The 12,426-nt window shown below is 47.8% G+C and overlaps 1 long non-coding RNA gene across 1 annotated transcript; it reads right to left on the bottom strand.

The window, feature by feature from the left end:
• Nucleotides 1-318: 318 nt before the first annotated feature.
• LOC311587059 lies at nt 319-11,790 on the bottom strand. Its single transcript, XR_014775764.1, has 3 exons — nt 11,658-11,790; nt 3,045-3,156; nt 319-514 (listed from the first exon to the last, which is right to left on the bottom strand). It is a non-coding gene; the product is annotated as an uncharacterized lncRNA (long non-coding RNA).
• Between the last annotated feature and the right edge of the window lie 636 nt (nt 11,791-12,426).

Here is a 12,426-nt window from a genome sequence, read left to right as displayed (position 1 = left end):
GAAAGCCAAGTGGAGATGTTAGAAGAAGCAGAAAAATACATGAACAAAAGTTGAGGACTCTAGTGAGAATTTTTATGTTGTGCGTGTGGAGGGCTAAGGCATGTGTGGTGTGGGTGAGTCTGTCTGTCCGTCTGTCCGTCCATCCGTCCATCCGTCCATCCGTCTGTCAGTCTGTCCTAGTTTGCTTTCTAGTGCTGTGGTAAAGGCCATTACCAAAAGCAAGCTGTGTGGAAAGGGTTTATTTGGCTCACGCTTCCGTGCACACTCCATCACTGAGGGAGGAAGTCAGGCCAGGAACCTGGAGGTGGAAGCGAGACCGGGAGAGGTGCTGCTTACTGCTCTGCTCAGCTAATTACCTTCCCCACAGACCCATCTGCCCAGGACCGGCACTGCCCACAGTAGGCGGGGCCTCCTGCATCAGTCATCAATCAAGAAGTTGTACCACAGATTTGCCAGCAGAGTGATGTGATGGCGTCGACTCCTCAGCTGATGTCCCCTCTTCTCTCTCAGACGACTCTTGTAAATAGAAAAAAAAAAAATCTAACCAGTACAGTACGCCGTGTGTGTGGTACCAAAAGAGGCCATTGGAGCCCCTGGAACTGGGTTTACAAACAGTTGTGAGCCTCATGACGTGGGTGCTGCAAATCAAACACAAATTCTCTGGAAATTTAGCCGATGCTTTTAACCACTGAGCCACCTCTCCAACTCCTTAATTATTTTTTTAAAATGCTAAACTATTTTAGGTCAGAAGTTATTCACATAAAGAATGGACAAAAGAATGAAAATACAGAAGTTAGGACAAGGAAGGTAAATGAATTGGTAAAATCTAATACATGTGAATAAACATCAGTGTAAGAGAAGGTTATCTGAAGATGTAACCGACAGGCTGACAAGGGGCTCACCCCTTAGGCTAGGCTCACAACTACAACAAAACAAACAAGTAGCAGCAAACAAACAAACAAACAAAAATCCGCAATAGCCAGCGAGAGTTTTCATACAGGGTCATCATCCTGCGGCTGTCACTTGCTCCACAGTTGAGGGGAAGTCTCTGTTTAAAACACAGGCTGAGGCCCGAGGCCTGGCTCAGTAGGTAACAGAAACCACACAAAGGAAGAAGGAGGGAACTGACTCCAACAATTTTATAACTTTAGAGAATAAAGAATAGAGCTGGAGAGATAGCTCAGTGGTTAAGAGCACTGGCTGCTCTTTCAAAGGACCTGGGTTCAATTCCCAACACCCACATGGCAGCTCACAACTGTCTGTGACCCTGGTTCCAGGAGATCTAGTGCCCCGACACAAGCATACAGATGGGCAAAACATCAATGTACATAAAGACAAATTTTTTAAAGGATAAAAAATCAGGCCGGGCATGGTGGTGAATGCCTTTAATGCCAGCACTCAGGAGGCAGAATCAGGTGGCTGTCTGAGTTCAAGGCCAGCCTGGTCTACAAAGCAAGTTTCAGAACAGCCAGGGCTACACAGAGAAACTCTGTCTTGAGAACAAAATAAAACAAAGAATAAAAAAATAAATAAAAATTAAAACTGGTAAAACTTAGAACAGATATAAAGGGCCTGGTATTTACCACTGCTGAATAAAACTGAATCTCCACCCTCCGGGTTTTCTTCCTCAGATAACCATCATCCACGTCATCCTCACCCAGATGCTCCTTCTTGTCTTGAAAAACTCAAATTCTGAGACTCAGCTCACTCTTGCGTTACACTTATTCAGTTTTCTGGCAAAAGGCTCGGTTTCACCTCATCCTACTTTCTTAGCTGGATCTCCCTTTGTGGGCTCCCTCAGAGGACCTAGTCCAGAATAGACAACAGCCACCCATGGGGGGCACACACTGCTCTGGAAAGCATGGACTCCATGCTGGCAACTCCCAGCCTCCAGGCTGCCAGCAGCTCTTCTTCATTCAACTGTATGCTCTGGGGACACCACCTATCATTTAGGACCACCCCCTGTGGACTGGGCATCACCCTGAGCAGCAACAACCAACCTTAGACATGGGATCGGCACCCAAGACACTCCCAGCCTTGTGAGGAACACACCCTTTCAACAGGAGCAAAAAATAAAGCATAGGGGAGTGAGGAGGGGGGGAAATAACTTGAGCCAAGATAGGACCATTCCTGGGCCACCTCGTCCCCCTCCACACCCTCCCTGCTGACGTCCCTGGGCTCTCTTCTCCTGCCTAATTTCATCCATCCCTCTGGCTTTAAACACTACACACACTCAGGAGACAACTGCCCAGATCGGGGTGTCTGATTTGAGTATGGCTTGGTGTCAGAGCACTTGCCTAGTATACTCAAGGCCCTGGATTTGGTCTCCAACACTGACAAAAGAAAAGAGAAACTTCTGAGGAATATATTCTAACATTTAACCCACCTGTGAGACAGTCATTGCTTTCTTGCCTAGTGGCCACACCCCTCAGACATACTGATTTTCTTCAAGTCTTCCCATCCAGGAAATCAACTTAGATGCCTGAGCCACTGAGGTCTTTCCTCACTCCTTCTGTTTCCTTTGTCTAGCCCCCCCCCAAAAAAAAATCACAACCCATTAGCACGGCAGTCCGCTCTAGAATTATCTTTTTGGTGTCTATCTGTTTATTTTCTTCCACCAGAACACCTCCTTAAATGTAAGAAACTTGTTTTCCTCTCCGCCTTTTTGTTTGTTTTATTTTTACTGCTGAATCCTCGGACTGTGAGACTGGACTTGTCAATCACTGCTCCCTAGATAAATATTTGTCAAGTGGGTGAGAATGTCAGAGGGGAGGTGGCATAGTGGAGGTGACAGTTGAGCTGGGTCCTGAAATAGAAATGGGTGTTCCCCTTGCTGCAGAAGAGGGCAGAGAACACTGGGAAGAGGGAGAAGAGGAGCTGCTACAAAAACAGAGTGGGCCTCTAAGAAGTGGAGTGCCTGGGACGCTAACATCGCGTCCTAACTCAGACGCCAAGGCTGAACCTCAAATGTGTCCCTGAGCCTGTTTTCCAGCACTGTAACAGGGTACCTGAGCCTGGATAGTTTATATATAGAGTTTATTCACCTCACAGTTGTGATGGTGGGGTGCCCAAAGTCTAGAAGCCACATCTGGTGAGGTCCTTCTTGCTGGCAGAGACTTCTGCAGGCGTAGCGTAGTCCCACATGGCAAGAGGCAACTAAGGTAAGAAAGAGAGCCAAATTGGCTTGCATGATAAACCTGCTCTCAAGATAACCCATTAGCCCAGTAATCCATTAATCCATACGTAGATTAATCTGCTCTTGGAGGCAGAGTATTTAGGACAACCGTATTACCTCTTCAGGGTCCCAAGTCTTAATACCTCAGAGTATTAAGTGGAGATTACATTTCAACAAGAGTTTTGGTGAGGACATCCAGATTCATCTCTGAATGGAACTCAATGGAGCTGATACTAGCACCTTCTTCAGAGAGATCTTGACAGTGATGAGAATATGTAATAAATGGTAGGTTATGTTTTTAACTTTGATATATCACAGTCATAATCCCTATGGTCATAAGGTGGGCAAGGTGGGCTGCATGATGTAACGGGTCAGATTAGAGGTAAGTCGCATAAAGCCAAGAATTTCCAAACATCTACCAGTAATGACCAGATAATCGTGTCATTTTCTCGTCAATTATTCTATCGAGTAAGATATTAGGCAAACAGGAAGTCCTCACTTGCAAGCCAGCTTCTGCCATTGCACAAGCAAAGTAGCAGTTAGCCAGTGTGGGGTAAGCTTGGGAGTTAGTGTATCAGCTAGCTATGGCTGCATCACAGATGTCCCCAAGATGCTCAGGGACGTGTACTATCTCACAAAACTTCTGTGGGTCAGAAACCCAGCTTGGGGTCATCGGGTTTGGGGTCAGATGTCAACATGGGGCAGTCATCTGAAGGCTTGCTGAACCAAAACTGGAAGGTTCACTTCCAACATGGTTCATGTGGCTAGCTTGTGGTGAGAGGCCCTTCCCACGGCATTGCTTGAGTGTCTTCAAAAGTGACAGCCAGTGTCTTCCAGTATGCCACCCAAAGAGGTCAAAGGAGAAGCCACAGTGTCTTTGTTACTTGGGCTCTGAGGTCATTTCCTACAGATGTTTTACAATGCCAATTAACCCTATGCATTATGAACACAATTTTTCTCTAATGGCTCTGATCCCTCCAGAAAACCAAACTGAAGCCAACTGGGCACCATCTTGGAACTGCCTACCACTATTGGCCAAAGTTGAACCATGAATGAAGCCAAATGACTATGCTGAGGAAAAGAACAAAACCAGAGAAGACAGCTGTGGAAGGGGCAAGGTTTGATTGTTGATGGATATTTGCAGAGGTTTTACTTGGTGAGCACTCCTATGCCAGAAATATGAGCACAGTGCTCAGACAGTTTTGGATTCTGGAATATTTCAGAATTCAGCTTTTTAAAATCCTCCTTTAATATTCTTAACACACAAAAGGAAAGAAATCAAAGAAAGTGACTAAAGAAATCAAAGAAAAGACTACCCCAATCACAGTATCACAGTTTGGGGTTGGATGGATGCACAGGTTTCCAGGACACATTCACTCATCTGCCTTCAGCTAAAGCACTGGTTCTCAACCAGGGTGATCGCGGCCCAAGAACCCAAATTGCTTGGAGTGTCCACAGACAGCATCGATGGATACTGCTAACCCATTGGGCGATGCATAACTTGTACCACCCCTCCGCCCCCCATAACAAAGAGTCATGCTGGCCAACCGGCTCAGGAAAGTTCAGGATGCTGTCACTCATGCACCTGAGAGTTGGCACTGGCAATGGCTGGGGCCATGGTTCCCCTCCACCTGGTCTCTGGTCCTCCAGTAATTTAAACTGACTACAGCAATATCTCAAGGGAAAAGGTTGAAGTCCACAGACCTCCAGAGAGTAGAGCACTGGGACTCCCTGGGGCTTACTCGCACCACATTCTGTTGACTGAAGAAGGTCACAAGGTCACCCCGGGAAGAGCCGACTTGTATTCCTAGCCCTTGAGAAACGGAGGCAGATGTTCAAGTTCAAGGCCATCCTTGGCTACAAAATAAGCTCTAGGCCAGCCTGGGATATATACCGCGAGACCTTCTTTCAAATTAAAAAAATATTAACCATGGCTCAGCAAACTCTCAGGTCCTACCCAAGCAACTGAGAAAGAACCACGGCAGAGAGCAGGCATCTCTCCGTGTGCTAGCACCTGTCCAGTTGGTTCTGATGTGCACACAAGCTTGAGAACCCTGGTCCAAGGGAGGCAACTCGGATCACACAAGCCCAGGACATTGGCTTAAGGGTTGGTAGAGCATCCCTTCCGTCCTACTCTCTTCCTCTCTGTGGATACACCTCAGGTCAGAACTCTGTTTCAACAGCAGGGGTCAACAGGGCTGTTCTTACATGCAGTAGAAACGGCTCAAGGGTCAGCAAGCAGGCAGGAGGTCAGCCACAGCTGCTGCCCAGTGGGTCTGCAGATGAGGAGGCTGGGGTCAGCACAAACCAGGTAGGGCAGCCAGGCATCCTGGGGAGCTGGGCCAGAGAAGTCAGACAACAAGTTTTGGCTCGGATTCTGTTGTCAAATTTTTAGCTTAGAAAAATATTAAAGAAAATAAATGGATTGGGGGGGATTGTGTATATATGTGTGTATTCAGCTGTGTGTGTGTGTGTATGTGTTCAGATATGTGTGTGTGTGTGTGTGTGTGTGTGTGTGTGTGTGTGTGTGTGTGTGCATGTGGAGACAAGAGTACACCTTCAATTTTCATTCCTGAGGTTCCACCAACATTGCTTTAAAAAATATTTTCTTAACACGTATGAGTTACCTTCATGTGTGTCTGTGTACCTCATGCATGCTCGGTGCCCATGGAGGCCAGAGGACAGTGTCAGATCCCCTAAAACTAGAGTTACAATGGTTGTCGGCTGCTATGGAATCAAAGCTGCATCCTCTGAAAGAGCTGATCATCTCTCCAGCCCATGTCTTCCCGCGTTTTGTTTATTTGTTTTTTGTTTTTGTTTTTGTTTTTGTTTTTTTGAGAAAGGGATTTTCACTAGTATGGAGCTTGCGAAGTAGATGAGGCTGTCTGGCAGCAAGCCTCAGGGATCCACCCACATGTGACTCCCCAGTGCCTGGATTACAGGCCAGGTTTCCCCCCCTCCCCATCCCAACAGGGGTTCTGGGGAATTGAATTCAGATCCTAAGGTTTGTATGACAAGCACTTCACTAACTGAGCTGTCACCTCAGCCCTATAAATGTGTGTGCGCGTGTGCATCCTTCTGAATTGAAACTCTCTGTCCAATGTGCTCCTCTGCCGGGGCATCCCTTCCTTTTTATAAACCCAGGGATGTTCAGGCCCCTTCTATAAAATAGTGTGGAGCTGGCCTTTAATCCCAGCACTCGGGAGGCAGAGGCAGGTGGATCACTGTGAGTTCCAGGCCAGCCTGGTCTACAAAGCAAGTCCCGGACAGCCAAGGCAACACAAAGAAACCCTGTTTCAAAAAACAAAAAACAAAAAAAAAAGTGTGGTATTTGCGTAGCATCCAAACCCCTCCGTCTATATGATCTAACCCCCTTCTTGAGGGTCTGCAATGCCTAGTACAGGTCAAGTGCTGTCTAAATACATGTTGTACTGTATTGTTTAGACAATCGTGATAAGGAAAAACTCTCTGTACAAGTTTAGTACAGACAGAGTTTATTCAAACATTTTCACACCTGAGGTTGGTTGACTCTGAGCAGGTGCTGAGCTCTGGCACACAGAGAGCCAACTGCAGTAACCGAGTCCTGTTGGACATTTTTATCCTCATCCCAGGACTTAAATTTACAGCACCAGAAGCATGACCTGCCTCAGCCACTGTGGACGACTGCCCTGTCTTCTAGACTGCCTTGCACTTCGGGGAATGAATAAGACACACGGGTCTCGATGGTTTCCACGTTTAGGTCTCGATGTCGATGTTGTCATTATTTTATGCAAATTACTGAAACAGCTTCCACCCTGGGCAGCCAGGGTCAGGGATGCCCTGGCAGAGGCGCACACTGGACAGAGAGTTTAAACTCAAAAGGTCCAGAGCATCTTCTATGCTTAGTACTTCTGTTTTGATGTATTGAGATGCTGCATAAATATATCGTTTGCAGTACGGGCTCGATTATCTTAAAAATTTAAGCCGGGCATGGTGGCGCATGCCTTTAATCCCAGCACTCCGGAGGCAGAGGCAGGCGGATCACTGTGAGTTCGAGGCCAGCGTGGTCTGCAAAGTGAGTCCAGGACAGTCAAGGCTACACAGATAAACCCTGTCTTGAAAAACAACAACAACAACAACAACAACAAAAATAATTTAATCCAAGTGATCTGGATGGGATGGCTGGTAGATCTAACCTGAAGCTTCTTAGGTTCTGTCTATTACGTCTGAGGGAGCCCTGGGTTCTATAGTGGTGCCTAAAGCAGCCACATTCTTACATTTATTCTGGCATCTGTGCTCAAATGGCTTTTGCATAAACAGCCCAGTGCCTCCTGTTGAAAACTTTTTGTTCGTCTCTTTAGTCTTGGGCAGGACTGGAGGAGAACTTACTGACCTTTTATTCCTTTTCGCTGGGAGAAACCGGTGATGACATCTTTTTGGCTGGATAGAACTGAGGGAAGATTTATGGAGCAGCTGAGAACTGTCAGAGCCAAACCCAGCAGATTCCCAAAGACAATGGCCATGGCCTTTTCATCAGGGAGCACACTGCTTACTGGAAACCGCCTAACCCAAGAGAGAGTCCTATCTGCCCAGCCATCAGGGAGGGTTATCCCAGTACCCCCGCAGCTGCCACCACCCAATCTGAAGACTCTCGATTCTGCTCTTGAGGGATTGCATGTGACCACACAGGAGCCTTAGCTGTCACCCATCAACCCTCTGGCCCCAGTCTGGGATCCAGAGCCCTCCAGGAGTGGGAAACTTCATCCTCTACCTTCTCAGTCACAGGGATTTCAGAAATTAGTCACAGGAAGCAGGGAGGCCGAGAGTGGAGGCGTCCTAGAGGAACTGGAAACAGGATCTGGGGTCTCTCACCCCGGGTCACAGCAGCTCAGACTGTCCCGAGGTAGTGACAAGTGGTCAAGGATGGAATCAGCCTCCCCAAGGCTTCTTCTAGCAGCAAAGGACAGTTGGGAGGTAGAACCTTCAGCCAGGGAGCTGCTTACTTTGCTGAGTGGTCTCTCCCAGTCTCAGATGCCTGTCCTAACGCACCCAACCACAAGATGGACACAAAGGGTGGACTGGAGCCCAGAACCCAGCAAAAAAACAAAATAAAACAAAACAAAAAAGCAGTCTTGACCTGACTTGTAGCCCTGAGCTCATGAGTGCACACTAAGACCCTCTATGACCTCTGATGACACCTCAATCTGATAGGATACTCTCAGCTGACCCAGAATTGTCACTGGAACCCTGACTTTCACTCACATGCATCTCACATGGACAGTAATTGATGATCATTCTAACAGGATGGAAATGTGGCTGGGTGGTAGAGGCAGAAGACACTGGATTTGATCCTCTATATAGATAGATACACACACATACACACACACACACACACACACACACACACACACACACACACACAGATTGGGGTTAGAGAGATGGCTCATGGATTAAAAGTACATAATGCTCTTGCAGAAGGCAAGTTCCTAGCACCCAGGTTGGCTGGCTCACAGCTGCCTATACATGTAAGTGTGTTAATGTAGAAGGGGGAAATTCCACAGCGTCCGTCCTTAGACAAAGAACCACACAGACAGGCAACTATAAGGACTGACGGGAGAGGAGAGCTACGCCCCTCCAGGAATGAGTCCCCTGACTGATTGTCTAACGTAAAGTGCTCAGCCTTGATACACTCCACCAACAAAAACAGACTCCACAGGTTGTATTTTTATGTATTTGTGTATATACATATGTACGTACACACAAGTGTGTGTGTGTGTGTGTGTGTGTGTGTGTGTGTGTGTGACAATAATCATCAAAGACAAAGAGGCCATCAGCTTGAAAGGGGACATGGGAGTGATTGAAGAGAGGGCATCTGGGAGCAGATGGGCAAGCAAGGAAAAAGTGAGGTGATCCTATTTGAATTTTTAAAAAATTAATTTAAAGCCGGGCTGTTGTGGCACATGCCTTTAATCCTAGCACTCGGGAGGCAGAAGCAGGCAGATCATTGTGAATTGAGGCCAGCCTGGTCTACAGAGTGAGTCCAGGACAGCCAAGGTTACACAGAGAAACCCTGTCTCAAAAAAACAAACAAAAACAAAAAACTAAGTCTGTTACTTCCCTCATCCAAGAGGTTCTTGCTTTTTATTTTGTTTTTATTCATATATGTGCATATGCACGTTCCTCTGTGTGTGTGTGCGCGTGCATATGTGTGGAAACCAAGGACTACCTCTGCTGTCATCCTTAGGAGTGCTCTCACCTCCGCTGATAAGGCATTTCACTTTGGCCTGAGGATTAGGCTAGGGCTGTCTACCTAGCTAGTGCCAGGATCCTCCGGCCTGGACCTTCTCTGCTCAGCCCGCCAAGGCCAGGGCATTTTTATGGGGCTCTGGGCACAGGTCAATCCTCCAGCCCCCAAACATTTACTTTGTGTTTGTCTTCAGTTGATTTCGTTTGTGCGTGCTAAGGATTGAATCCCCTGGCCCTGGTGTGCCTTTATAGTCTGAGCACCACCAGTCCTGGAGGCTGCAGGGGACTGCAAGCTTCTTAAGGGCAGCCCTGTTGTCTTTCTAGAAATAAGGAAGAGTCTCAGAGACACAAAAGGGCAAGCGCTCTGGCAGAATTTTATGAACTGCAGGCTCGAGCACCCCACTCGCTTCCCGAAAGAGAGAGCAAGAATCTCCAGTGACCGAGAATTCCAGATGGTTCTTAAGCACAACTGGAGTGCAAAGGGCCTGGTTCTGTTTCTGCCCGCCCCGCAATCCAGCGCTGAGGACATGCGGCTGCCCAGCCCGGCAGACAGAACCTAAATTTTCCAAAGCTACTTCCCCCCTAATGAAAACAGACGGCTAGGGGCGGCGCTCTGTGCTACTCTAGCGTAGCCTGGGTGCTGTACTCAACACTTAAACAGTCCCCAACGGGAAAACTCGGCCATTTCATCCCTGGCGCCTGGCTTTAGGTCTCAGGACAGAGAACAACCACCCCGGCTTGGTGGAGGTCTGTTTCTGGGTCTCGGAGCTGATGCGGAGCCGTCTTCCAAGTGAGATCTGTTTGGTTTTGCATGGTTTGTTTTGATTCGCTTTGGTTTTTTTGTTTTTTCCTTTGTTTTTTCCAAGGGCGTAGTTTGCAGTTTTAAGGAGTAGGCGGGGCTGCATGCTGGGTGGTTCAGTGGCAGAGCACTCCCTTAGTTTACCTCGTCGCCGTCCCGCCCAATGCCCCACCCCCACCCCGCCTTGAAATAAAGGAAACAGAACAGTGTCTTCAAAACTGTGATCTCAGCAGCGGGTGGGTTTTGTTTGCCTGTGTATCTCATGCGCACTGGTCCCTCTGATGGTCTAGGAGGATTTAAGGAAGAGAGTGGGGAGGAAACTTCAGGGTTACCCTGACCTGCGTGGTCATCAGGACACTAATTCCCCAGCCATTGACAGGGGGCATCCAAACTTTTCTCATCTTCAGCAGCATTTTTAATTGACATATCATAATTACATACATATGAAATTACATATATGTACCATGTGATGCTTTGATATGTGTGTACATTGTGGAATGACTAGATTAAGCTAAGGAATATGTCCACCAGTTTGCCTAACTCTGATCTTTTATATTGAGACATTTGAGATCGACTCAATATGAAATTTTGAATACGTTACTCCTTTCTTATATTTGAGTTGTGTAGAACATTATGCATTACTATACAATCCGTAATACACTAATGATTATTGCTATATCAGCGTACAACAATATATTATGTATTTCATAATCAATATTAATATTTATATAATTATATATACACAACAATTATATATTGTCAAATTCACACTGCCATGGAGAAGGTCTCTAAATACATCTCTCTCTTCTCCCTTAAACACAACCACGCCTGGCCCAGACACACTTTTCTTTCTTTCTTTCTGTCTGTCTGTCTGTCTTTCTAAGGGAAAGGGCTGGCTGTGCACAGGGCTCATGGGCCAGTTTTCCCATAGGCTCCTCCTGGCACTTTAGTCCCCTGCAGACCTAAAGTGTAACTCAAGGGATAGGCAGGTGAAGAAATCTAAGAACCCCCTTCCCTGGTACCAGCCTGCCAGTCTTGGGGGAGGGAGGGAGGGAGGGTTTCCATGCATTGCTGGAACCTTCTCTCAAACACAGAAAGTTTGGCTCCCCTAAAAGTACTCCCCCTTCTTTTCACCTATGCCCTACTTTCTCTTCTCAATTTTCTCTCCCCCTTTCTTCCACCCTTCCTTTCTCCATCTCCTCCCCGCCCCCCCCCCCAGGTGCTCTGGGACCAGCAACCCGAAACACTGGCTGAGCATGCAGCCTGGCTAAGGCCAAGGTAAGAGGACTCGGTCTAGGACAAGGCCCTCGAGGCCTGTGAGTGTGGAAGTCTGGGACCACTTAATGACCTGTCCAGAAGTTCTTGCCAATTGTGGAAAATCTGCCGGTGCCGCTCTGCAGGCTGCAATTTCCAGGACCAGCATCCTCAGGGAGCTGAGGAAAGGTGGCACGCACTCACCAGGGAAACAGAAGAAGATGCCCATAGGGTCCAGCCCTAGGATGCTAAAGCAAAGAAAGCCAGAGGGCAGCTCACCGGTCCCCTTGTACTGGTCTGAGCCTCTGCTGCAGTAGCCAACCGTTTCTTCCTCTCTGAGCCCCTGGGAAAGACAGAGAAGCAGTGTGGGAAGATGCATGGGACTTGTCAAAGCCTAAGTCAGGAATACACACACACAGAGAGAGAGAGAGAGAGAGAGAGAGAGAGAGAGAGATCGAAGGAACCTGGCCTAGCCTGAGGGCTGAGGCAGGGGGATTAAGGCCACACGCAGACCCCCCCCCCCAGTCCTTTGCAGTGCAGCCTGCAGGAAAGCAGGCCCTTGGTGAGTCCCTGTACTGCTCCCTGTACGGGCCAGCAGCATTGAGCACCTGAAACCCTGCCCAGAACAGGTGTCAGCTAGGCAGGGGTGTCTACCTTCCCTCCAATGATTCTAGGACTCCTGACCTTTCCTTGGCCCAGGATCCACATCCCCAGCCTTAATTCTCCAGAAGTCCTCACAGGCACCAAAGAGGTGTATGGTGACGAGGTGCCTCAGTAGTTACAAGCAAGGACTTCTCTCCCCATCCCAAGACCTGAGGCCAGTCCCCAGCACCCACAACTGGGAGGCTCTAAACCTCCCAGCAGCACTAACTCCAGCTGCTGGGGACTCTAACACCCTCTTCTGTGGCCCTCTGTGTTCACCTACCCTCCTGTGCACACATAATTAAAAATGAAATTAGCCATAAAAAGGAAG

The sequence above is a fragment of the Acomys minous genome (assembly GCF_964271855.1).
Source record: "Acomys minous genome assembly, chromosome: 16".
NCBI lineage: Eukaryota > Metazoa > Chordata > Mammalia > Rodentia > Muridae > Acomys > Acomys minous.
Note: the sequence above shows the minus strand (reverse complement) of the source record. Positions and strands in the feature narration are given on the sequence as shown.